Genomic DNA, 26,014 nt, shown 5'->3' on the forward strand with positions numbered 1-26,014 from the left:
GAGAAATAAAACTAGAATCAGAGGGCCAGGCCTTTATGTGCTTCAGACTAAATATGCAACACAATATTAGTTACTTGTATTTTCTCTACCGCTCTCCCTCAAACCAAGACTGTACCCTAATAAACAAAGTCTCAGACAGCATAGATATAGCACTCACCCTCGATACTAGCGCACAAATACATGTATTTGGTGACTTCAATGCCCACCACAATAACTGGCTAGGATTCTCAAATCACACAGACGTAGCTGGTAGCACAACACATAGCTTCTCTATATTCCATTCCCTATTTCAGTTGGTTACATTTCCGACACGTTTCCCAGACCAGCAAGATCAACATACCTCACTTCTAGATCTCTTTCTGACAACGGTTCGCAAGGACTGTACAACAAATGCCCACAGCCCACTCGGGAATGCTGATCACGCTGTGATAATGGTAGAAATCAGCCTAAGTTCTCGCCCTAAAACTGAAGACCCACTACTCAAAACAACGAGGTATTACAAAAAGGCTGATTGGGAAGCCATCAGGGAGCTCATCAGAGATGCACCATGGCAAAATATCTTTACTCTTCCAGCGGAACAGTGTGCAAATGAGACAACTGAATGTTTCATTGAGATAGATGCACCGCAGGTCTACTTTGAGACATATATGTAAGGAAAAGAAAAGCTGAGGTAAAAAAAAAACACCTGCGGTATACTCTATACTCTGTTCCCTGGACGGCATCGCACGAAAAAAGGTCATCAGTAATAACAAACAGTGTGGATAATCGCGTAAACACTGTTATCTCTCCTATAAATAAAATCATTTGTGTGGAATTCCGAGTCGCTGTGGCAGAATCTCACACACACACACACACACACACACACACACACACACACACACACACACATATATATATATATATATATGTATATATATATGTGTATATATGTGTATGCATGTATATATACGTATATATATGTATATATCTATATGTATATGTGTATATGTATATATGTATGTATATATGTATACATATATGCATATATATGTATATATGTATATATTTATATATATGTATACATACATGTATATATGTATATATACATATGCATATATATGTATATATGTTTATGTATGTATGCATATAGATGTATACATATATATGTGTGTATATGTATATATGTATATATACATCTCTCTATATATATGTATATATGTGTGTATATATATACATATATGTATGTATGCACGTATATATGTATATACATATGTATATATGCATATATGTATATATACACGTATATATATGCAGGTATACGCGCACATATATACACATATATGCATATATACGTGTATATACACATATATACATATATATATACACGTATATATACATATATGTGTATATGTGGATATATACCTGTGTATATATGTATATAAGAGATGGTCAGTGCTGCAACAAGGCATATATGTTAGCTGATGGGTAACCTCCGATATAAGATTTTATAAATTCTCAGAATCGTATTTCATTGGTAATTTTCCAAATAATGCTGAATGCATTTTTTGATTCGTTATATGATTACACATACACGCACACACACGCATATATATATATATATATATATATATATATATATATATGTATATATATGAATTCATATTATATATATATGAATACATATTATATATATATATATGAATACATATATATATATATATATATATATATATATATATAAGTGAAAGTGTCTGTGGATCTGTGTGTGTACATTTCCCTACGCAATAACTTTGTCAATATTTAGTCTACAGCCTTGAAATTTGATATACAGGGTACTAATATTTGGGAAAATGTATGTGATCGGTTTTCGGCATTAAATTTGGCTGTTTACCGGGTCAAAGTTCAACGATTTGACCTTTGAGAACTCTACCTACCTCATCCGACAATTTTGGGTCTAAACACTAGACAGTTTAAATATAGTTTCCGTGGACATGCCCCTAACTTAATAACTTAATTTGAGCCCAAAACTATAAATTTTAAGGAGTCATAATAGGGGTCAAATTAAAAAAAAATAGACCTTATTTTAGATTTTGCACAGCATACATCTCCAAACACCAGGGTAACGCCGGACACCCATGTATATATATATATATATATATATATATATATATATATATATATATATATATATATATATATATATCTGTGCGTGAGCGTGCACATTTATATTCATGTGAAGATTTACAATATTTTTTAATGTGTTTACTGTCTAATGAAGAACGCCAGTCAAAACGATTGACTTCGTCTCATAGATGCTAAACCACATCATGCAAAGACTTTTCTGCAAGTAAAAATGTATTCTGTTCTATCAAACTCAGATGTTTGAGAGTCCGAAATATTAAGCGCATTCCTTCCGACATTACTGAATCAAATGCAAAGGACAATCTCTTCACATTTACAGCTTTTTTTAGGGGAAAGAATATGACTAGGGCGACTACTTCTATTCTAAGAAAAATATAAAAAATATGAGACGAAAATATTGATAGATCTTTTTAATTAAAAACTAATGAGCCGAATATATTGGTATGTCGCAGTTGACCGATTCAAATGACTGTCTGCCTTGCATCAATATCATCGAGCATATTATAAAAATTTACTGACTGAAGGCAAAATGTATAATTGATTAATATATATATATATATATATATATATATTTATATATATATATATATGAGTGAAATGGCTCTTTTTACCTGTTTGTCTGTCTGTCTGTCTGTCTATCTGTCTGTGTACATTTCTCTACCTACTGTCAATTTCCGTTCTAAAGGATCGAAATTTGATGTACATGGTATTGAGATTTGGGAACAACTTTTTAACAGGTTTTCGGCAATAAATTTGGTTGTTAAGGGCTGAAAGTTTAACAAATCGACCATTGAAACTTCTTAAAAACTTCTCCATCAACTTTTTCTCTGAAAGCCTGAAATATTAAACAAATGTAACTTGGACATTGATCTAACTTTATAATTTGCTTTGGACCCAAATCTATAAAGGCTAAGGGGTCAGAATTGCGGTCTAATTTTAAGAAAACTGAGCTCTTCTGTCTCTGCGGAATTACTTGGACAATCTAAACATTTGAAATTTTACAAAAAGTAAATTCAGACATAAGGCAAGGGTTCTAAATCGGGTTCCAAGGCGTCAACGTAAACAAGTTTGCGTCTAACCATTTGAACTTTTACATAAAGGGTAATCAGAATAGCCGCAAGCTTTTTGACTACTTTTTGGGCGAAAATTTGGCTGGCAAGAGATCATAGTTGAAAGCGTTATTCTTTGCAGCTTTACTTAATTCCCCCGAAAATTTTGGGTTAAATACTTGGAATTTTAGACGTTATTTGGAGATGGGTCAAGCATTTTTATTAGATTCCAGCTAAAAACAATAAATGTTTAGAGTAAGAATTGGGGTCAATTTTTAAAACATAATTGACCTCTTGTATCTACCAACTTGTTTTTCTGGTAGTTAAGGAAACCCATTATTTGGAAAGGCATTACGATACATATGCAGCAATTTTCATATATACATATACACATAAAGTTATGAACATTACATAGGGCACGAGGAAATGCGGGCTAATCTACTAGTATAGTTATAAAAGTAAAAATGTAAGTGTGTGCGTATAAATTTCCCTACCTAATGACTATGCCAATTTTCGATTTAGAGCCTTGAGATTTGATAAAGAGTATTGGGATTTCGGAAAATCTTTCAAATCTTATTTCAGCCATGAATTTTGATGTCAAAGGCTAAAAATAAAATGATCGGACCTTTGAAATCTCTACCAAACTCCTCGGCCAATTGTAGGTATAAACATTGGAAATTTACATGTTGGTGAGTTGGGCATGGATCCTTGTTTTTAATTTGATTTGAGACCACAAACAATACATTCTAAGGGGACATAAATGGGGTCAATGTTAAAAAAATACCTCTGCAGTTTTCTACCAAATTACTAAGCCAAGTTCTCGTCTAAACATGTTTTAATTTACATAAAACGTATTCAGTGATAGGGCAAATTTCTTATCAGTGTGATTCGACATTTTGTGCTGCCAAGGGGACAAATCTCAAAAGATTGGGCCTTTGTGATTTACAGTTAACTACATAACTAATTTTGGGTCTAAGCATTTAAACGTTACATTATAAATATAACGGGTATTCAGACATGCGGCAAAAAAGTTACCTAGTTTTGGGTAGACAATTTGGCTGCCAAAAGGTCAATGTTGAAAGATTTTGCCTTGCCAGATTTTTCCAAATTCCCCCGCCAACTATGTGTCTAAACACTTGAAATTTTAGATAACATGGGCAAAACAATACATGTTTATTTAAGACCAAAATAATAAAAGCTAATGCGTCAAAATTATCAAATAAAAGAACATTACATCTGCGGCTCTACGTAATTACTCAAACAATTCTAGTCGCAACATTTGAAATATTTCATGAAGTGCATTCAAAAAACGGCATGATATAAACAATACATAGGCCTAAAAAAAGCTAGGCTGAACTGCTAGTACATATATATATATATATATATATATATATATATATATATATATATATATATATATAAATTACATTTTCAGCCAAACAAGGCCCATTGCAATTTGGTGTAGGGGGCTACTATCAGGGGCAGAAACTACTGGGCAGCAAGATGTCGATTCACGTTGCACTTGAACCTCTGGGTGTCAGCACAGTTAGGTAAGCAGGGGCCTGGAATGGAATTCCAGAGTCTAGCGGTTTTGGGGAAGAAACTACTGGAGTAGAAAGATATTTACATCTAGGGATTTTACTGTGTCGGGGTGGGATTTAGCTGCCTGTCGGGTTTGTCGAAGGTGTCTACATCGTGGGGGCGCAAGCGTTTGCAGTTCGTCAGAGCATTACACATTAAAATATTTGTAGAACAGGCAGAGGGATGCAAGGTTTCCTCGATGGGGCAGAGGCTTAAGCTTAGATGCCAGTTCAGGGCCTATCAGATTGGCGACTCTTGTCTTAACCTTGTCTAGGAGCGAGAGCCCAAATGTGACAACAATACTCTATAGATGGGCGAATGGTGGCCTTATAGATATACAGGATACTTTCAAGTGTCAGTACATTTCTATCACGGTAGAATGAGCCTACCTTTTTCGCAGCGGCCCTGGCAATGTTTTCAATATAATTGTTTCAAGCCATGTTCCTGGTGAACGTAAGGCCAAGTAGTTTGAAAGATGTATGCCTAGACAGGGAGTCACTGGCCATTGCTATTGGTTTCAGAGAAGGTTTCTTGCAATTATTGAAGGAGACTAGTTTAGTCTTGGCAGCATTGAATGTGACCATCCATTTATGTCCCCATTTCACTACAGATTGGAGGTAATATTCTAGTGTTTTTGCCATTTCTTTAGATATGTGTTCATTTGTTTTCCTGTCATGCCTGTTATAGAGTGTAGTGTCATCAGCATATATACCCATCTCAGAGGCAGTTTTGTCGGGGAGGTCATTAATAAATATTAGGAACAATAGCGGTCCAAGGATAGACCCCTGAGGAACTCCCGCATTTATATCACATTGTTTAGATGTACGACCGTCGATAACAAACTTATCAAAGAAGGATTTAATTATGGTAAGTATTCTACCAGTGATACCGTATGATTTATTTTTCCTGAGGAGCCCCTTGTGTCATACCCTGTTAAAAGGCTTAGATATATCTAGAGCTACCGCTCCGCCCTCGCCCGCTTTGTCCAGTGAATGGTATATACGTTCAGAGATTACAGTGAGGATGTCAGCTGTGGAACGGGCTTGTCTAAATCCATATTGTTTGTCAGTTAGAAGTTTAGCATCTGTAAGGTGCCGGACTAGAGCATGGTTAATTATGGTATCAAATATTTTGGCGAAAAGTGGGAGGAGGCTAATGGGGCGATAATTTGATGGGTCAGTTCTTTCGCCAGAGTTCTTGAATATTGGTACAGCATGATTCATTAAGGCATTTGTTGTACGGTTGGGAGAGAACTGGTGCTACTTCGGTTGAGCACTTTTTTAATAGCACAGCTGGAATGAGATCAGGTCCACATGCTTTTGAAGTGTCAATGTGTTTTATGATAGCGTGTACTTGAGCAGGGGTGATTTTTAGATCGCCTAGCGTGGCGTCTGTCCGCAACAGAAAGTATGGCCGGGGGTGGTTGGAAGGGTCCAGTGTGGAGTTCGAGGCAAACCGGCTGGCAAACATATTAGCCTTGTCGGTTGCTGAGCAAACAACCTCGTGATTTTTGGTAAGCGGGGAAATTGTTGATTTCCCATTATTTACTACACTGTTGTAGATTTTCCAGAAGCCATGATTTCCTAATTTTTGTGCTTCTATGCGTTTTTTAGTGGTTTCAGTAAATTCTCTCTTAGCTGTCGCTATTTTTTTTCTTAACGCTACTTCTAGCTGCTATATACTTCTGCTTGTTTGAAATATATATATGTATATATATATATATATATATATATATATATATACATACATATATATTAGAATCTTCATCAATGAAACATCCAGGCTGTCCCCGACCGTCGTACATCTAAACAATATGATATAAAAGCGGTAGTGTCTCAAGGGTCCCTCCTTGGACCTATATTATTCCTTAAATTCATAAATGACCTCCCTGACAATATTGTCTGTGACATGGGTATATATGCTGATGACACCATGCTCTATAACAGACACGACACGAAAAAAAATAGACACATATCAAAATAAATGGCAGAACACTAGGGGAGTATGCCAATCTGTAGTGGAATGGGGACAAAAATGGATGCTCGCTTACAATGCTGACAAGACTAAACTTGTTTCTTTCAATAATTACAAGACACCTTCTCTATCACGAAAAGCAACGGGCAAAGACTCTTTATCTGAAAGTACATCTTTTAAATAGCTCAGCCTAACATTCGCAGAAAAACATGAGTTGGAACAATTACATTGAGAGCATTGCCAGGTCCAATGTGAAAAAAGTAGGTCCTCTCTACAGTGCTAGAAAGCTATAAACGTCCCAAAGTGTCATGTACCTCTATAATGCGACCATTTGCCCATGTAAGGATTATTGTTGTCATATTTGGGCTGGTGCATCTGCTACAAGTCTCTCGCTCGTAGACAAGGCCCAAAAGAGCGTCGCCAACCTGATAGGTTCTGGACTGTCATCTAAGCTTCAGCCTCTGTCCGATCAACGAAATGTAGCACTACCCCTGTCTCTTCTAAAAGTATGTAACGGTGAATGTTCCGACGAACTGCAAGCACTTGTATCCTCTCGAGGTAAATACACCGGACAAACTCGAAAAGAATCTTAATCACCCCCTTTCATCGTAGAGATCCCTAGATGAAAGAGAGAGCCTTCTACTCCAGTAGTTTCTTCCCCAGAACCGCTAGACTTTTGAATTACCTTCCGGCTCCCTACTTCCATAAATGCACTGACATGCAGAAGTTCAAGTGTAACGTGAACTTACATCATGCTGCCCAACTCCCCACATTGTGCCCCTGTACCTCATGTCAGTGCTAGTAGCCCCTACATCAAAGTGGCCATGTGCCTTCTTTGGGGGGAAACCGTAGTAATAATAATTATAATATGTATATATATATATATATATATATATATATATATATATTATAATTATTGTATCATATGTATGTATATATATATATGTATATATATATATATATATATATATATATATATATATATATCCTATTTCATTTCTTACGCAAAGAAAAAATCTAGGAAAATACACTATAATATAAACAGACAGAAAAATAAAACAAATACCTTACTATTAACATACATCTTTTCATTCCCACCCACACCAAAATTAAAAAAATCTACGACATTCTTAATAGACTTGGTTTTCACTTGATACAAACAACTTCCACAGCAATAAAACATACTTTAAAAACTATCAAGCTCTCTCCCAAAACCCTCACATCCAACGCCGGTATATCTTCCATCCCATTTAACAACTGTCAACAAGCGTACATAGGTGAAACACATCGAAAATTGAAATAAAGACTTTACGAACACAGAAGAGATATAAGGAATGGTAACGCCCTACATGCACTCTTTTGCCATTGTGCAGAACACGATCACCCATTTAATATAGATCATGCGAAAATTATAAAATACGTGATAGATAGAGCTAAAAGAAGACTTTTAGAATCATCGCTAATATTAAACGCTAATAGAAAAGGCTTCTACCATTTAGCCCCTAGCATAGGTAAAATAATAGTCAAGGACAAAATATCAAAACAGATCCTGGTTAACCGTTTTCCTTAAATATCTCAACAAAAGGAATAAGTTTAGAGAAAAAAAATGTACATATTTATTTAACGCATTTTTAAAAAGTGTATATATAGACATTGAACAACCCAACCTTCCCATACACACACATATGTTTGTCCTTCCCGACATGCGTAGGATTCAAAAACTGTTCTCTTTTTTGTATTGTCTATGACTTTTTCTTTTCTTGCATTTTTACTTCAATATCGTGAAGATGTCCTCTGAAATAGAGACGAAACGTTGATTATTTTAATAATTTCATTACGTGTTTCTATTTTTCTCAAAACACACCCACACACATATGTATACATATATATATATATATATATATATATATATATATATATATATATGTATACATATATATATGTATACATAAATATATATATACATTGTCTGATGCAGTAAATAACCTGATTTTCTATTACTTATCATATCATAAAATACTGAAAATGACGCATAAAATTATATCTCCGCATATTAATTTATTTGATTTAATTAAGTAATCATATATATATATATATATGTGTGTGCGTGTTTGTGTATATGTGTGTGTGTGGGGTGTTTATATGTATATATATATATAATATATGGGTGTATGTGTGTTTATTACATTCTCCTCGATTGTATTTACTTAATAAATGACAAGTTGTTTAGACAGACTTGATAAACATTATCATCAGATGATTCAAGTTAAATAAAATGAAATGTATTTTTAAAAGACGTGATAGTGGAAGTAAAAGCAAGAGGCGAGAAGAATGAAAAAGGGGAACGAGAATAAGGGGGGATAATCACTAAAAAAATACGAAAAGAAAAAGAAAAATAGATATAAATTGAGGTAACATTTTGTAAAGTTATAATCATAAGGCAGAGCAAAAAATTGGGAGAGCGAAAAAGATAAAAAAAGAAGGCAGGGGTACAAATTGAGAGTGTCAAAGCTTTTTGTGGTGCGTATTGTGACTTGCATATGTCTACACAACTGAATATCGTCCAGATAGCCTATTGCGAAATCCAAAGCGTTTAGCAACGTATACATTACTTGTTGGAAAATTGCAAGGGCTACTTTTATACCAAATACTAATCTATTGAATTTATAAGGCCATTTGTGCGTTGTTCTGCACAAACAATTCGAGCTAGCTTCCTCCACTGATATCTGTATGTATGCAATTTTGAAAAAAAATCCGCTAGTTAACGTACCGGATACTTCGTCAGAGTTTGGTAATAGATAGTGATTGTCCTTGAGTACCGCATTCAATCTGGTAGAAAAGTTCGCGCATACCTAATCTCTTTATATTTTTGTCACGTATACGGTAAAGGCTACCCACTCACTATAGTTAATAGGGGTAAAAATCCAAGGGTTATCTAGTCTTTCCACTTCTTCTCCAATGTTTTCGCTCGAAGCGAACGGTACCCTAGGGGCTTTTTAAATATCGGTTTTGCTTCATCCGGTAATTCGAATCTCGCCTTATTTTTATTATTATCGTTTTAAATTATTTTTTGCAACATGCAAGCGTTGCAGAGAAAATACTTGAGAAAGATTTGTTGATATATTTTTGGGCTATTAGGTTATCGACTTTGTGAGAAAAGTCACTCATTAGCCAATCCCATAATTCAAATCCTGAATTCAATTTGTCTCGATAAGTGCGTTGCTTTCCTTAGAATTACAACGTTTAACTTTTTGCTTTCTTTTTAGTGAGACATGATAAAATAACTAACCCTCAAAATTATTTTTTCACAAGATACCGACTTTGCGACTTTATTCGGCTTTTTCATCGTCAGCTTTTCCATTTTTCCCTCGTGTGAAAATTTAAAATTCATAAATCCGACCCTGAATCGAGCTGCAGTTTCTTTTTTCATTTCTGATCCGCACCGTAACAGATTTGTTATGTTATCTTTTGGTGAAGGGTATTTTTTTTTAGTTTTTACGCAGGTCTTTTTTGCTACTTTTGCTCTGCAAAATAATGCTATGCTCCCTGCTCGCTTATAGAGGACATATGTTCTTTTCATTTGCTACTGATGTGCATCGTAGCCATGAGGTTCGCCATATTTGCTAAAGTGGTCTGAGAATATTCTTTATCTGAATAATTTTTGAAGGGTTCCTTTTGCCTCTTGGTTGGTTATTGCTAACGGGCGGGTGTCCTTTATTTTTGAAGCCTATTTTTTTAATGTTAGCGAAAACTGCTTCCTCTACGTTTCAGGAATCGTGCGCCTTTTCAACGAATTGTTTACAATTTTCAGCCAGTTTCTGAAGCGTCAAATCAGGTTCTAATTCCAATTTATTAAGAGCACGAAGTCTTATATCGACGTCTTTTGTGGCTATCCAACCTTGTGTTTATATTAAGCATTTAAAATTGTCCGCCGTTAAAGACAACTTGAAATCGCCACAGTCCTTATTAAATATAGACGTAAAAGTCATATAGTTTTGAGTCCTTACGTGCAAGATTCATGCATTTCCATCTTTTATGTAAAAGGCCTTCTTTTAGACTGTATAACTCAGTTAACAGTTTACTGGCTTTTTTGTTCATGGTAAAATCCACGGATTTGTCATGTTCGGATGTACCCAACTTCCGTAGCAATGAACGAACAATTTTGGATCATTCCTTCACTGAAATATATCTTAAAAATGTCTTCAAATCTTCTGAAATATTCCTCAAACTTTTTTTCTTGCTCAGGAACATTTTGAAATGTATCAATGGCTGACCAGATTGCATGTTTAGAAAAAGGTGTGCTCGTTCATTCTCCGCTGTCCTTCTTCACTAAAACTTGCGTTATCAAATCCATTTTCATCTGACTGGTGTTGTTGCTCTAAATGAAACATATTTAACTTCCAATATTTCTTAGTTCATTTGTTTATTTTCTCTTGTCCGTTTTTCTTCAAAGTATTTCATTACGTCTATCTGCTTTCCACTTATTTGTTCGTTCATTTATTTCTCTTTCCTGTTTTTTCTCGAAGACTTTACTTGAAGTTAACTGTTCTTCGGTTTGTTTCTGTATTGGCAATTGATCTACTCGGAACCTTATTTTTTCAAGTTCTAATAGTTTACTTTGTTTAAATTTGAGCATTTCCAAAATCGGTTTTGACAATTCGTCCATTTTTTGTAAGGGGTAGAATTACTTTATATGAGAAACTGATTTTTACAGAAACAACACAATTCGTTAATTTGCTTTTCCTATAGTACCAACTCTATAGATAAAAAAACACTTTACAAAATTCGTACCTTGTTATGTAATAAATATGTCATTAATATATTTACCTCCTCGTGTGTCAATTTTCCTGGGAAAACAATTCGGCGTTTGCATTTATACAGACTGAAGAAGATTGGGTTTGCCAGTTTTCATTTTTCGTAACGTGTAGGTACTGTGTTTTATTCATGGTTGATCCTATACATTTTTTCTTTTTTCTCCTTAAAACGAATGAGTTATTCATCCGTGAAAAGGGGTTATGCCATGTATTTAATATTTTCGATGCATTTTGATTTCTGCGCGAAAAAACATGTCCTTTTCTCGTAAACACTTATTTGTCGTGCTTAGCTAACTCGTTTTTTTCCCTTAACGCGCAGTCCCGCCGACGGGTTAAAAGTTAATTAAATCGGATTAAAATCCGACGACTTTTTTAAATTCGAACAAATACTAACTTTGGCCAATAAAATAAAATATACTATGATTTACTAGCTGCATTTGCGCGAGTTTTTATTTCTTTTTTTCCAACGCTAACGCCCTTTAACCACAAGTCCTATTAGCTAGACATAGTTTTTAAACCGAAAAATCTTTTTTCAACATTACTTGTATTTATAGAGATGCCATTTTTGTCCTTACTCAAAGCTTGGTCTCGTTAATTCAACAGTAATAATTCTCCACGCGACTGTCTTATGACTTCTATTTCCACGCGTAGTTACGTTGTTTGTAGATTTTTTAACAGCAAGATATGACTTTTGACGACGTCTTTGTAAAATCATTTTTTTTACAGGAATTCTTTTACGAAGTCTCTTTATCCCGTGTTTGTGGATTTTTACGCGTGAAGTTGGCGTTTTCTTAACGTAGACAAGTACATTTTCTTTCTTCACCGAACTTTTCTGAAAGAAATACATTTGAAGTTTCGAATTTCTCCTGAGTGCAGGAAAAACGTATTCGAATTTCTGCGTGTCTCCTTTTTTCTTGAATTCCTTTGGTTGTCAATTGTGTTTTTCCAATTGCTGTTTTTTTTTAAGTGAGTCCTTGCCCGGATATTCGTAATCCAGTTCTTGTAAGCAATTGTTGTAGGTTAACCCGGGACATTTTTGAATAATCCTCATACGCCAGTTCTTGTAGACCCGTGCTTGGCGTAACACATTAAAGAAGTTACAGGTAGTGACCAGTGTATAAATATAATCTACATTTATTGTAAAGAATATAGGAGCCGCTAAAGTTATATAAGAGGAACGTGTTTGTAGCATGCGGTTAATCATCGTATGCATGGCTCCCTTTAGTATCTGAAACCAGTTGAATTAATAGGACTGGTTGATACTATTTAGTTCTCAAATAGAGGTGATTTGTACCCCACAACAGTATGAAGTTGGTAAGAAATGTGGATTTGTATTGTCTACGAACGATTAACGTAAAATTGTAATGTTTATATTTTATCTCTATCTTTAAAGTTAATAAAAAAAAATAATGTACAACAAGATAGCAGCGGGATATTAAAAATTTTACTGTAATAATTGTTTTTTGGAGAATTTCCTATTAATGGTGGGTGTGAGATAACTTTGAATCAGATTTTATAAGTGGGTAAGTAAATATGTTTTTGGGGTGGTTAGGTTTATTAAAGTAGCCTTTCTGGACTCTAAAACGGGTCCACTGCAATATTTTTATTTTTTTTATTAGTGTGATAGTGGTTCGTATGGAACTTCAGACTGTAAACATTGGTGTTCAAATGGGCATATATATATATATATATATATATATATATATATATATATATATATATATTCAAGTAAAGTTGTTTGTGGTGATACTTGTAAACCTAAATAATGGACGGATGTTTGTCTTGCAAACTTGGAATTTGTTATACAGTTTTTGAAGCTATTTAGGAAAAAAAAACTTTTAACTGGTCTTCATACAAAAAAATGCTAAGGGAGCAAAATAGTAATGACATATTTGCGTTCACCGTACTTTTTGGCTGTTTACAATTTCTTCATGATTAGGCATGCACGGTCGTCAAACATAGCAGCTTCCTCATGTTAAGAATTAGAAGGTGTAAAAACATTTATTTATCGTTGTCATCTGGCTTAATAACATTCTTTACTTACAGACAATCTTAAGCGATTTGTTTCGATCTTAGCTCGCGTATTATTACTGGATGGACTTCATACACAACGTAGATTGCTTGGGAAAAAATATTCGCTCGTACGTATTATGTTTTTTTTTTACCTAATCTTTTTATGTAATGTTCGTTATGTTTCATAACAGCAGTATTTGTGTATACACCTGCATTGACTAATATAAAATATGCATGTGTAATTTATGACCCTGCGTGTTTTACGACAAAGAAACGCTGGCAAATAGCTCGTACCCCCTGAAATTCATATATATATATATATATATATATATATATATATATATATATATATATATATATATATATATATACAGTAATTTATAAAATATATATGGCGATTAAGCTACACTGAATATTCGGCGTTTCATCCACTATAGGATTCGTCAGGATTATGCGCGAATTATGTGGTTATTTCTCGTTTTTATAAATGTTGAGGTTTTTAGTTAGCCAATCAGCTTTCTAGTATCCACCGCGCAATTAGTTATTGTATTATCTACCGTTAGTAGCTAATATTTGTCATCAATGAACTTTTAAATTACACCCAGTATAAGTTACATAATATGTTTTACTTGCCCTCATCTTGAGAAAATATCGCAATTTATTTACTGTTAAATATAATTCTCATATAATTTAATCATATCATGCATTGAAACATCCATCTGGATACAAGATACTCACTTATTTATTCATGGTTTTAACCGAAGCATTTTCGGTTGTTATATTTACCGTTATTTAAATGTAATTTGTTTAACACATTCCAGGTTGTGTCATAGTATCTAATTATAAGGGTATTATAATAGTAATAGAATTTTAAATATCTACCTTAGATTCAAGTTGTTGATATCTCGTTATCCTTCTGCTTCCATGCATGTTACCCAATCATCTTATGGGCACATAATTCTACTGTTGTTCCCGGTTTCTCTTTTCTATCTAATATCATTAGTCTAGCTTTTGTAGAACTATTTTCAAGGTCTGCCGCCGTAAACATCTATGTATTATGTTATGTTATGTGACTATCGAACCAAACAATACTCGGGATGAATGCTATTTAACGGTTTGAATATGGTGTAGGTTCATGTTTTCCTACTAGTTTCAATTGTACGTTCACGTTTAATCCTATGAATACTGTGAAAATTAGTTAATTGTACAATAATATGCGCGATGCACAGCAAAGACATATTTACTGGTACAGTAACGTATACAAGTAATTCCTCTTAATATACGCTCAAGTTATGAACAGAATTATTATGCAAAAGAGCGTGGTAAGGTGTTTATTTTTCTCTAAGATAAGCCGAAAGACACAGATAAAGTAAATGATGTTCAATGCTTATTTCGGAGATAGAGAAAGTAACCATTTAAAAATGGGGTATTGTATTTTAAATGTTAAGTGTTATAATAACGGATTGCACTCAAAATTGATTTTTCTATTTCAGTTGAATGTCAAGCGTACATCATTGTTTTGATTGGTATCTATTAGAGTACCAAACTGTAAAGCCGGAGTAGAAATCCACATAAAACATAGCATTGAGCTTTTCCATAATTATTTCTTGACATTCTGCCTATGTTATACTATTTCTTACTACATTCAATATTTTTTAGGTTTTCAGATAGATTCCACATATTACTATGTATCCCATCATTAAAAGTAAGAAAATGTAGTATTTTAGTCATTTCAGTTCACATTTATATTTTTTTAAGTTTTGCAAAATTTGATAGGAATTTCTCTAAACGACATCCCTGGAGAAAAATATTGTGTAAATTCATGATTTTTTGACACTTGTTTATATGTAAGAAATAACCAGGAAGATAAATAACAATCAGAGCTTAAAATCTGTTTTCAGGAAAATGTGAACACAAGTTTACAAACTTGGGTGCAAAAAACCTATAAGAGTTTCTAAAAACGCTGCTTAATCAACATTGTTTGCATGAGATAGTAATAGAATTATTTTATGATTTTTGCCATCCTATTAATGGCTGCTCAAAAAACTGTTTCTAATAAAAAGCATACTTTTATCATGGCTTAGTGTTTCCATACCTCTTAAACTAATCTTTAAGACTGCTTATGCGTTGTAATTGTTAACAGAACTAAACAGTTTTTTGTATCGGGCTTATTCAATAATTTATTCCTAAATTAACATGGGACGTGATTTTCACACGTCTAAACTGATTATCACATCCAATAGGGAGAGAGATAATTTGTTATTATCACCGAAAATTAAACCCGACTTTAAACACGACAGGAAAACAGATACACACCTATATAAAAAATGGCAGAGACACCAGAAGAAGACCGCCGATCCGTAGTGGAATGGGGAAAAAATGGATGGCCACCTTCAATGCTTCCAAGACTAAACTTGTCTCTTTCAATAATTACAAGAAACCTTCCCTACCGTCAAGAGCAATGCCAAATGACTTTTAATCTGAAAGGACATCCTGTAAACTCCTCGGCCTAACGTTCACAGGAAACATGACTTGGAACAATTACATTGAGAACATTGCCAGGACCGCTGCGAGAAATGCGGGTTCTCTCTACCGTGCTAGAAAGCTATTAACGCTTGAAAGTATCCGATACCACTATAAGGCCATTATTAGTCCATGTATGGAGTATTGTTGTCATATTTGGGCTGGTGCATCTGCCACTAGTCTTTCGCTCCTAGTAAAAGTTCAAAAGAGAGTCGCCAATCTGAGAGTCAGCCTTTGTCACATCGATGAAATGTTGCATCCCTGTGCCTGCCCTACAAGTACAGGGTGTTTCAAAAGTCTTGGGAACATAAAGATTTTTAATAACTCAAAAACTATTAGGAGTTAAAAAAGGAAATTGGTACCGTTGTAAAGGTTAAATTTTCAAGTTTTGTGGGGAATCTTCAAACTTGCTCAATATGAGACTATTCGTCACACGGCAGACATCTAGTCGATAGTCTATTTCCTGCCAAACGCGTTCCAGCATCTTGACGTCAATGGTTCCCACAACTGCCGTTATTCGGCCTTTAGTTCGTCAATATCTCTTGGAAGGGGCGGCACATAGACTTGTTGCTTGACAAAGCCCCAAAGGAAAAAGTCACACGGGGTAAGATCTGGAGACCTAGGAGGACAGGGCATGAGAACGTCATCACCTCGCCAGATCTCCCAATCCATCTACCAGGCAGCCTTGTGTTAAGAAACTGCCTTACTCTAAGTCTCCAGTGTGGTGGTGCACCATCTTGTTGAAAAATGAAGTCATCAGATTCTGCTTCTTCCAACTGAGCCATTAACCAGTCTTCCATCATGTTGAGATAGGATTCACCAGTGATAGTTGCCTATTCAAAGAAGAACGGTTCATAGACATCTTTCTTGGAAATTGCACAAAACACGTTCACTTTTGGTGAATCTCGCTCGTGCTCAAGAATTTCATGATGATTCTCAGTACCCCATATGCGAGTGCTATGCTTGTTAACTTTGCCATTCAGATGGAAGGTCGCCTCATCGCTAAAGACAAGCCGGTCATCAAAGCCGTTATCTTCCAACTTCTCCTGCATTGCAATGCAAAAGTCACGGCGAAGTGGCTTATCAGTGTCCTTCAACTTTTGGACCAACTTGAGCTTGTAAGGTACCATTTGCAGTCGTTTCCTTAAGACACGCCAGACAGTTGCTGGAGCAAGCTGAAGTTCCCTGCTGGCTTTTCTCACTGATTTACGGGGGCTCCGCTGAAAGGCTGTCCGGACTTGCTCAACTGCATCTTCTGAAGTTGAAGGGCGACCTGTTCGCTTACTTGGGCACAAACACCCATCTTTCACAAATTTAGCATGCCATCTGACAATGGGTTTCCTTTCAGGGACTTCTTTTTTAAATTTCCTGCGAAATGTACGCTGAACACATGTCCACGATTCAGTCTTTGCAAATTGGAGGACGCAAAACGCCTTGTCTTGTTTAGAGAACGCCATTACTGCACATGGAAAGATAAGACGAAAATCATTAGTATGACAAAAAACTTGATTAAGCAAGCTTTAAAATGACACCAGTTTCATTTTTCTACCTGGAATAGTTCATGAGATATACGCATTTGTAATGTTCCCAAGACTTTTGAAACGCCCTGTACTTTAACTGTGAACGCTCTGACGAACTGCAAGCACCTGCCTCATCGACGTAAATACCCACGACAAACCCGACAAACAGCTAAAACCCTACCCCTTCACTGTAGAGATCCCTTGATGCAAGAGGGTATTCTACTCCAGTAGTTTCTTCCCCAGAATAGCTAGACATTGGAATCCCCTTCCGGGTCCCTGCTTCCGCGACTGTACTTATATGCAGAAGGTCAAGTGTAACGTGAACCGACATCTTGCTGCCCAACTTCCTACACAGTACACTTGATGCTTATCTCCATGATAGTAGCCCTCCCCCCCACAACAAAGTGGCGATGTACCTTGTTTGGGGTGAAAATGCAATAAAAAAGAGAAACCGTGAGGGAAAAACGAGATTTTTTTACCATTTTTTCAGTCACTTTAATGTGTCTTAAAATACATGGCAAAACTAATGCGTTACTATGCTATCTACACACTTCTTTGTTCAATTTTCGAACACATGTGGAGCAATCCAAAAACCTTTTTGATTCCTTGGGTGAAAAAAATCTGCATGGATGCATTTTCGGATCCAAACGAACGTTCACTTATAAACTATTCAAAGAAATGTTATTAAAAAACTGACGTCCGGTCGTCACGTTATGCGAATAATGTCAAAACAAAACATACTCTAAATTGAAACCGCTTGGAGTTATTTGCTAAAATTCTCAGGATTTCTCGCAAAGTACATCGAGATTTGTAGATATGAGTTTCAAAATTTGATATTTCTAGATGATTTGACACGGAATAACCCTTTACGGGTGATTTTTCTTTGACTCTTTTATTCATATCAAATATGTTATAATAAAAATGTGTTTAGTGTGTAATTCGCAATAACAAAAGTTGTTTTATTTTTTTAAATATTTAGAAAAATTAAATAAAAAATGTCTTTATTACGATTTTTTTAAATATTAAATGTTTGTAATATTACAATTTAATATTAGTGCACACTTACAATACACTACTGAAATTACAAAAAAACACATGTCTTGTAACTGTTTTTTTTTTCAAAATCCCGCGCTAACGTATGCATTTATCTTTTTAAACTTTGCAACACATACCTTAATATATATCGGTTCCCTGACAAAACATATCATGTAATTCAGAAGAGAACCGTTCTTTTAAATTAGTATGCATTCTATCTGCTTGCAAAGAGAGGGCTGACGTTAATAAAATAAATTCGTCGCGAGAATAGGTAAGTTGTTTGCTTGAAAGTTTTACTCATAATATATAGGAATTTAATACCTATGTTTTTGTTTATTTTTTTGGTCGCATGTGAATTTTAAGTCAACGATGCATATTCATCTCTGATGTTTGAATTTATAATTGTGAAAATCTTCGTTGATTTTCATGCCTCACTTGGTATCTTCATTGTCGCTCATGCAAACACCTGCTTTTGACACGGCAGTAGTGCACCCCAATGCGTTTACGTGTATATCAGTAACAACAGAAATATCGCATATTACTTCCCTCTAGTCGTGCGAGGTAATTAATACTTGGCTACCACAACTCGCACAAGCAGCATATCCCGTAGTCATGATTGCACTATTGCCTTCGTCCACCGTTTGCATAGACTCACGTTTATGTCGTCTTTTGAGGATTCCGCATAAATTAACGCCGGTGGCCGCATTTATAGATTCTTCCTTTACAATATGAAGCACCGCATGTATAGAAAATATGACAGAAGTCGAACAGAAATATGTCGATTGTTCAGCATTTATTTGCCATTGTGTGTTACCGTCCAATCTTGCAGATTTGGTAGCAATATCTACCACATTTTCTTCTCTGTCTACGTATTTCCTTATTTCGATCACACCTTAATTAGATTAAAGAAGTGATTGTGATGTTGTTGCAAGATTAACGCACGGCAGCGGAACATGTTTTCTTTGAAAATTAGTCGGTGTAACTACATTTGCTCTGAATATAAGGTGTATACTTATAATCATAATATGCAGTTGTCTTATTAGATTTAAATATGACAATTTTATTAAATACGTCCGGCTCAACTTCTTTAATTGGAAACTTCAATTGTTCATCTTAATTTTGAAAAATGATAGAATGCATCTCAATTATACAAATCATATATATCGAGTAACATTTATGACATTTGGATCAGATTAAGACCTGAGACGCAAAGAAAACATGAAAAATGTGTTTAATCCATTTTCTGTTACGTATGTACGACATTTTACTGTGGTTTTCATGAACAGACTTGTTTAAATGTGTTCTTGAAGACATATAACGTATTGCTATATGAGTTTTTCATTCTATTAAAATTTGCGCTATACAAACATGGGAACGTAGGCTCATAAAATAAATATAAATTAAAGAAGCTAAAAAATGGCATTAACATATAATTATACACTTAAACGTGTATCACTATATTTTTCAGTTTGTGTCGCTTCTCTTTCTTTTTCTTTCTTGTTCATGTTTGGGTGACATATGTAAGTATACATGACGAAATACTGTGATATCGTGGAAAACGCACAATTTACTGCGCACAAGGATGTCTTATTTTAATCAATTTTTAAATATTTACATTTTAATTCTTCGTTGTCATATTTTTCTCGTTTAATATTATCAGATTTTCGAAGTATTTTGACAGACTGTAACTATACAAATGCTATACTAAGATATCACCAATTAAAAAGGTTTAATCTTGGTTTGTGACAGTATCTATGGATGGTTTCTTCATTTTAAATATCTAAGGTGTATTATTTCATAATATATAAGGGGATAACTAGGTAATTGATTATTTTAAGTTACGTTCAAAAACGCAGAATGTGTATTGAAAAAAATCATATTTAATGATGACGCTCGCAATAATCTTGGGAACATTATAACATCTGATTTTGTTTTTGCAATTCAGAAGATTACAGCGTCCTTTGTCCGCTACTATTTTGCATACTTAGCATGTTTTAAACAAAGTTTTTAATATCGACACTGATCACAGCAACAGTCTACGTTCTAACCAATATATATATATATATATATATATATATATATATATATATATATATATATATATATATATATATTAATTAACATCTTGGAGGCCGTCAGTGTGCTGATGCGCAAACCAGCTTTATGTAGACAAAAAGAACTTTCACATAAATTAGAGTTATTTAAAGAACTTTAAAAAGTCTACATGTACGCTGGTTTTTCTGTTTTGTCTATACTTATTTGTAGACAACGGATTTTCTTAATTATATATATTTTTTCTCGACTTCATACATATATATATATATATGTGTGTGTGTGTGTGTGTGTGTGTGTGTGTTTGCCTTACTTTTTGTATAAGAAGAGAGAAAATTTCTAAACTCCTCCTCACCATACGGTTAGACATGCACTTCCCCAGAGTAACCTACAAACGACGTGCCATAAATTTCACACCAGTTCAGGTGAGATAGTCTGCCAGCATAAAGAGCTGAAAGAAAATGAATAAGGCCGTAAAATAAATAAACGAATGCGATTAACAGACAAGAGTTTGGCTTGATAGTTTCTGCTTGTCAAATATACATTTTGGAATTTCCAGCAAGGGAATGATGCGCAGGTAATCAATCTCATTCTAGAAATGTTGTTGGTCAATAGATATGCCAGAAAATAGATAAACGATGGTACGGTCTTTCATTTTAAGAATTGTCTTAAAACAAAAGCGTTATATAAAATAATAATGTTAATTTATAAACGCTATTGATGTATAAATGCACCTATTTAATGATAAAGAAGTTCGATATGCTCTAGTTTGTGCTCATTATTTTAATTACCATTGTAATTTGTTTTAACAATAAGTATTTTACTACAACATAAACAAATATTATTTATAATGTCCATGAGGAATACGAAACAGAGAGTATAGTGCTATATTTACCATTTGGAGTCTGAGTTGATAAATTTCGCATTAAAATACATAAATTGCATACACACCATCCTCACTATAAATTCTTATTAGAATTTAATTTATAATTCATGCCTATACTTTTTGGAGTATGATTTAAATCATGCATGAGAAAAATAGTCGATTTCGTCATAATAATGGTTTGCATTATAAACATTACTCCTTTTAATAATAATAATAATAATAATAATAATAATAATAATAATAATAATAATAATAATACAAATTCAACATGCATATCTGATATTATAATAAAGGAGTATGTGGGATTAGATTCTTATATTTACAAAGGACTCGATTTTAAGCAAAGTTATCTATGTATTTGTAGTGTGCACATCAGATTAGAGCACGCATGAATCCAAAATTATGTAAGTAACAACAAATATTTCGAAGCTCAAACTAGATGATTGTAAGCGTAAGATGAATAGATTAAAACAAGCGAACAAGAATAAGAGAAAATAAAAACGATAGTTGGCATGCTGCCAGAACAAACATAGGAATACTGACTTACTTCTACATGCATATGAACTGAAACAGAATCTAAAACTCACATTGTATTACTTCATTAGTATCAAGTAAAATATTTCCTATTTTGATTCATTCAAGTTATACAATCCTCTTCTTAGGTAATTTCACAGAGATTCTCATCGTACCATGCAATCAGAAATTCTGCAACACCGATTAGTTATCATAACATCCGGAGAATTAAGTTAACGGTTATAAATGTACAAAATAGAGGTATTCTGCGATGCATAATATTTTTGCCCGCAAAATAATAAAGAATGCGAGATAATTGTTACTGAGTATGTCAAGTCCGAAGTAGCTGGCCAGCAGCTTGGTTCCCACCAGTTTTATCAATTAGCAAACAAAATCATAACAGAAATAGGGAGGTCTATCCCAACTATCAGAAATAGACCTCAGGTAATCCCGTCAACATCAGATAAAGCCAAACTCTTTGCCAAGATCTTTTCAGATAATTCTAATTTTTACGATCGCAAACCTCAAGTATTTCTTTGCGTATCTGAGAGCACGCTATGGGGCATACAACTATATGTGCATGATGGTGCCAAGCTAATCTCAAACCTGGATTCCAGTAAAGCATCTGGCCCTGAAGGCATTCACATAGTAGTGCTCAAAAATCTTCAACCTCAACTAGCGCCCATACTTACAAAGGAGAAATTCTTCCGTACACCTTGGAATAGCTCATCAATATACCATGTATTTAAGTAGTAGTCGCTCCTCTCCATGTCAGTACAAGCGAATAATTCTCTTGTGCGTCATGACTAAGCTGCTGGAGTCTATGTGAAATAGAAAAGTAGTCAACTATCTCAGCAAAAAAAAACCCTCCTTAGTGACATGCAATATGGTTTCCGTTCTGCTAGATCTACAGCAGACGTGCTTAGTTTTATCTCATGGGATTATCAATTCTCTCTTACACTCTAGGGTAATTGCTCTGGAATAACAAAGGTATTTGATAAGGCATGGCATAAAGGTCTACTTCACAAGATCTTCAGCTATGGTATATCTTGAAATGTCTTCCCAATTATTAAATCACATCTATCTTATAGGGTCATAAGATTAGTACTTGATGGGCAGAAATTATAAGCTCTAGTATTAATACTGGAGTCCTTCATGGGCCCATCATAGGGCTAACTCTCTTCCTGATTAACAATAATGACTTTTCAAATCTGATTATTTCATGGTTCGTGCGCATTTATGCTGACCAAACTACAATCTATGGTAGTACAGCAAATACGGTAAATGACTAAGTTCTCTCTGATTCTCTTTTTTCTGATCTTGAGTATGTGGTACAATAAGAAAAGAGGTGGCGTATTGCTTTTAATGCATCTAAAACCAAGCTTCTCTCTCTAAATTATCAAGGCTCTGAGCCCCAGCTGGCATCAATTGAAATGAACGGCTTTCGTTTTGGGGAGGCTTCATAATTTGACAAGCTTCTGGGCTTGACCATTACGCCCGATCTGGAATGGAACACGTATACCAAATCCTGGTGGGATCCTTCTAGCGCTCGAGTAGATATCTAATTCTTGATGCAATTCTCTACCTATATAAAAGCCAGATACGCTCAATGATGAAGTATTGTTGCCACATTTGGGCAGAAGCTGCGGGAAACAACTCATGTTGCCTTGACAGAGTGCAAAATGGACTCCGTAGCTTAGTGAGGGATGCCCAATTCTCTTTCCGGCAACCTACTGTCTAAGAGAAGAGACGTTATCTTTTCTTCGTGGCAAGCTCTCATCTTAACTTCAATATATGGTCCACACTCACCAAAATTTCACAGAAAACACTCGTCTAGCACAAAACGACTATCAATAATTTCCCACAGTCTTTATCTGTTCCTAAACCTAAATGTAGATTCCATGAAGAAACGTATTTCTTAGAGCTGCACGCATGTGGAACTCTCTTCCTATTTCGTGCTTTCCAGCTGACTAAAATCTGATTGTCTCCAAGTCCAACGTAAAAAAGAATCTTGCGAAACCGTCCCCCTTAATAATCCAATTCACAAAATACACACTACTTATGTTTACTACGTTATAATCACAATTCTTAATGTGTACCCATTAACCCTTATCCCCCAGTGGCAGCCGGACCTTGATTAGCTGTGATTCATGTGTAAAAAATACGAATTAAATTAAAACAGAATTAGAATAAAAACTTAGAATGGGCCAGATCTCAGTTCAATTGAACACAAAAGCAAATAAATTACTAGCTGAAGTGGACGGCATTTCCAGGTTGTATATGATAAATTTAAATATTTTTCATCGTAGTCTATAATGAAATAGATTAAACAAAACCTACACTCATGATGGTGAATTCATTTTTTTTAAATGAAAATCATATCCACGAACAAATTAATTATTCTACTGTAGGCGAAGTGTCTTTTGAAAAATATTGGGCATCACATTTGAGGAGGTTCCCCTGTTGTTCAAGATTCTCTAAAAAGTATTAACTCTATTCGTCTTCGGCCGTGCTGGATTTCATTCATTCATGCATTGCAATAAATTTTGTACCTATATTACAAAAACTGAAAAAACTGAAGAATTTTGCTCAAAATTGAATGATCCTTTATAAGTTTATAGTTACGAAATATTATATTTCATAAGAAAATAAACGTCTCTTTTCTGTAATAATTGCCTTAACATTATTTGAATGCAATAAATATTTCACGGAAATTTTCTAAAAAATATTATAGTCATAATTATTTTCTATTACTATATATGAATAGTACAATTGATATTAGGACATAAGCGCGTTTTTCAGAGTGTAAATGGTTGTAACATCTACTTAGCTTTAGATATCATGTGATGCGCTTCATGCAATTCCAGCTGTTGATGTCGATTGTGTGAGTTTTTCTTTACTAGTTTACCCATACTACCAGCATATGTTGTTTTACCATGCATTAAGTATCGTAATAAGACAATAAATTATGTTTCAATTTTATTTCATTGATCCAAATAGCACCCGTGTACGTGTATATACGCATCTGGTACGAGGAGTAAATAAATTGTCTATTTTGTTTTATAGAAACGTGGGAATTATTTTATTTAAATGAGATTAGTGCAATGTTCTCTTAATCTGCAACGATATTTTATAATTAATATAGACATAAAATGTAAAATGGGTCGCGTTTATATAGATGTTATTATATTTTCGTAGATATGTAGAGGCTATACATACATAAATAACACTGACAGCAACAAATATTTTATCTGAATTTCTTAGTTGCTTGGTTGGTTGGTTGGTTGGTTGTTTACGGCATATCAACCCTTTTCTGGTTATTTAAATCCGAATCCAAAGATTTTGAAGAACACATTTTTAATAGAATACATTTGTTGAGTTCAAGTCCGTTTCTATTTAACCCATAGTTGGGACCCTAACAGGTACTACCACTTCGGGTCAGAGTGGGCCTGGGAGCAATGGTAATTAAAGGGTGGCTCCACACTCCTCAAAGCCCGCAAGCTTGGGTCTAACCACTGGATATAGTTTAACGCCATATCCAGTACCGGTGCATTTCTTAAGCTGACTTACGACGTATGTGCTTCGTCGAATAAAACAAACCTAATTGTTTTGTTTAAACAGGTCAATGTTTTGATCAACACTCGTGTCTTACGGTTTTTTTTTTCGGCTGTACACATGTGTCAAAATTCTTAAACATTTTGATGGGCATAAATGTAAGACTGTTGTGAAAATTATAATTTAAATGACAAAAGTATATAGGTGTGATAGTTCATTTTGATCATGTCGAAAAGCTATCACTTTTAAGTTAGAAAACTCCAAAATATTCAACAAATTGGTGCGCAGCATATACGTAGAAGGACTGGTTTTGGGGAGAAGACTATGTACCTTAATAAATAAAAAGAATGTGATCTCCGGCTTCTAATTATCAGGTGC

This window comes from Euprymna scolopes, chromosome 1, assembly GCF_053919585.1.
Source record: "Euprymna scolopes isolate OS-2025 chromosome 1, ASM5391958v1, whole genome shotgun sequence".
Taxonomy (NCBI): Eukaryota; Metazoa; Mollusca; class Cephalopoda; order Sepiida; family Sepiolidae; genus Euprymna; species Euprymna scolopes.